The 3,202-nt window shown below is 36.0% G+C and overlaps 1 non-coding gene across 1 annotated transcript; it reads left to right on the plus strand.

The window, feature by feature from the left end:
- The first annotated feature begins 2,996 nt into the window (after nucleotides 1–2,996).
- On the plus strand, nucleotides 2,997–3,103 carry LOC116082840. Its single transcript, XR_004115470.1, has one exon. It is a non-coding gene; the product is annotated as a U6 spliceosomal RNA (small nuclear RNA).
- The last annotated feature ends 99 nt before the right edge of the window (nucleotides 3,104–3,202 follow it).

Below are 3,202 nucleotides of genomic sequence, written 5' to 3' on the forward strand. Positions count from 1 at the left end.
GCATGTAGGTGGAAATCATAACAAAAAGACTGGATGCTGCCTGCTTAAAATCGCTATCTGCAGCTATCTAATGCAGGGAATGGTAAAGTATCCCTATTCACAAAGAAGCCCTTACTGAAGGGCTTCGCACAAAGCCCTTTCAGGGTATCCTGATCTCTCCCAAAGTAAGACCTAAGTCCTAAATCTACTTATCCTAGAGAAGTGTTCCTAATTTTCCTTCCCCAGTTTCAGACTAGATTAAGGCTGTCTACTGAATGTTCTGGTAGCACTCTACAGTACGCTTGATTATTTTCCAATTATTTGCTTTTATGCTTATTCTTATTGCTCAGCACTCATACTTTCCATTAGACTACAAATGATGTAATGCCTGAATGAATCCTGGCTTACTTACTGCTATACTTTGCCACATAGTCACAATGGAACTTAATTCTTTAATAAATAAAAGAATGGGGAAAAATAATTTTAAGGGAAAAGATGTCTGAAAGGAAGTTCACAGATACATAACTTTCACTTTAAAACTTTGCTCAATTAATTATCTAAGAAAATACATAATTCAATAGAGTTAAGAAATTAAGACAAAGATTATAGACAAAAATGTTAGTATTGTTTTTTTTCTCATTTAAAACATCAATTTTCATCTAAGGTCAAGGAATAATAAAATCATTTAATCAGTATCTAATGATTATAACACAGATATTCTATTATTGTGGACTACACTACTCAAATGTTTGGGCATTTAAAAAATACTGTCTATTGTCAAAACTACAGTACTGAATATGTAGACTTGATGAACTGTCCACATGGGCTGGAAATTGAAATGGAGATGTTTTAACAAGCCTATTAAAAGATGACTTCTTAGATTTAAATTTCAGTTTCTTTTTTCTTTGTATAATAGACTTGGTATGGTTTTGTTATAATAGACAATGCTTGGTTTCGTTCTTTCACAGGATAAAATGGCATTTCTTTTTTTAAATAAAACTAATGTTTTCCACTTTTTAAGAGACTTTACCAATTCCAGCAGATTTTTACAGAAGTATTGAAGAAAATATGTCTTGAAATATTAAGTCTGCCAAATATGGCAGATACTTATAGTCCATTATTTTGTTTCTCCAGACCAGCCCTTATGATAACACCACTTTGAACTGTAAAGAAGTGAGAGGTCTTAATATATAACTTATATGTGCCTCTTATGTGACAAGCTTTGTAAACATCACAATCTCCACTCATGGGGGCCTTTGATGCTAACATTCACTCAACAGTGCAAGCCTCTTACATTTGCAGTTGGCTAAAATCGTAATGCAGCTTGAATCACATTGCATCCAATTCTATCAAGTTTACTTGCATTAAAAAAAAAAACAGAGCCATGTTCATTCTTTAGTTAAGAAATTATACTGAGAGAAATGACTAAAATCCATGAACTGTCAGAAGGTTGGCATATGTAATCATGTCCTCTAGAATTGATAACTTCTGCCTGAAGCAAAATGTGTGCCTTGGTGAACTGAGGAAACCATGAGAGTGACCTGGGAGCAACTTTCTTCCTCTAAGTTAAAGCACTTCATTAGGTCTGGAGTGTGCTCCTAAACCAGAGAATGCCACTGACCCACATGAAAACCCCAATCTAGCCCTTTCCTGTATTTTAGGTTGTTCCTCTGTTATCCTTCTCATATAACACAAATGATTTGACATGCTCCATAATGGAGTCCTCTGCATGGAACTTCGGTGAAAGCAGCTCAATGGTGATCAGAGTTTGGTAGTAACATGTATTCTCCTGACACTGAATCATGTCTCAAAGATGGCCATAAGAATAGACATGAGCATCTGAGCAGAATGTCCACACAACATTTCAGCACCCTGAACCACATAAGACATTTTAAAAGACAATTCTTGTCATTTATATTCACCTCCAGAAAATAAATGCTATCTAAACACTATGCTTTGATTTCAAAAGGGAAAAGTGACTGATTTTTCTCACCAGGTTGTAAGGATGCCTCCTTATCAGCTCTGGAGTTCTCAGCATGGTTGCCTGGATACTCAGACTCCCTGAGTATTATTCTGATTAAAGAGCAATTTAGAGTTTTTTTTTTTTCAAATCTATCTGTAATTTAGAAATATTATCAGCTCTCTGGTACACTGATTTGTCAAGTGGCAAATTGAGCATTATTATTTAAAGATGGGTTTTCAATAAGGTGAAATAAGAATGTGATTGGCTATACATCATCAGCCCCCTTTTTATATATGTGTACTAAATTTAGTGAATCTTCTTTGGATAAAATGAGTTCAATGGATTGGGGAGTTACAAATGGTGAGAATGAAACCATAGGCTAAGCATTTCCATTTTACGGTTTAAAGATAATCAACCATTATTATGAACCAGTGGCCATCAGGATTGTTCTCAGGAGAAAATAATAAAGAAAATAGATCAAATCAACATCTTTTGAGAACTTTCTTTTAACTTTTTCCCAACTATTAAAGTAATGGACTCAGAAGTCGAAGACTACACTTGCTAATTTACAGAAATTTTGTGCAGTAAAAAATGTGTGCCTATAATCAATCCATTGCTTTGTAGATTACTTCTATCTAGGCAGAATTTGCATGTACTAAGCTACATCTGTTTAAGTCATTTGGTTGTGTAACCTGTGATATTTGTGTTCACCACTGATGGCACAGTCACAGCTTCTGGGAATGAGAGAGTTACAAAGGCAAGAACTGCAACCTTGCATTGCTTGTGGGGTCCCTTTCCCTGCTCCCCACATCCATGGGTCCAGCATGCTCAGATCCATTTCATGTCCTGATAGATAACTTTGAATTTTAAAGAGATGTCCAGAGATAAACACATTCTGTATGCCCATTGGTCTCATTTCTTTCACTTCCCAGGAACCCAGTAAGTTCATGATTTTGCTGTACCCTTCAATGCGTTATTCTTGTTAGTTTTTCAGAATTCTGATTCAGGCTTATCTGCAACTTAGTTTTCCTATTTTTATGGACTATTGCATAATTTGTTTTCTGATGTTACAATACTTCCACCTGTGGAACGATACAGAGAAGATTAGCATGGCCCCTGTGCAAGGATGACACGCAAATTCGTGAAGCGTTCCATATTTTTGAGGCTAACAAGAAGAATTGAGGCAAAGGAGGACAGATCACAACCGACCCTTCGGGCCTCAGATCCTGACCTGTCTGCTGATTCTGTGGTTGTGCCCAT

Source organism: Mastomys coucha, unplaced genomic scaffold, assembly GCF_008632895.1.
Source record: "Mastomys coucha isolate ucsf_1 unplaced genomic scaffold, UCSF_Mcou_1 pScaffold7, whole genome shotgun sequence".
Taxonomy (NCBI): domain Eukaryota; kingdom Metazoa; phylum Chordata; class Mammalia; order Rodentia; family Muridae; genus Mastomys; species Mastomys coucha.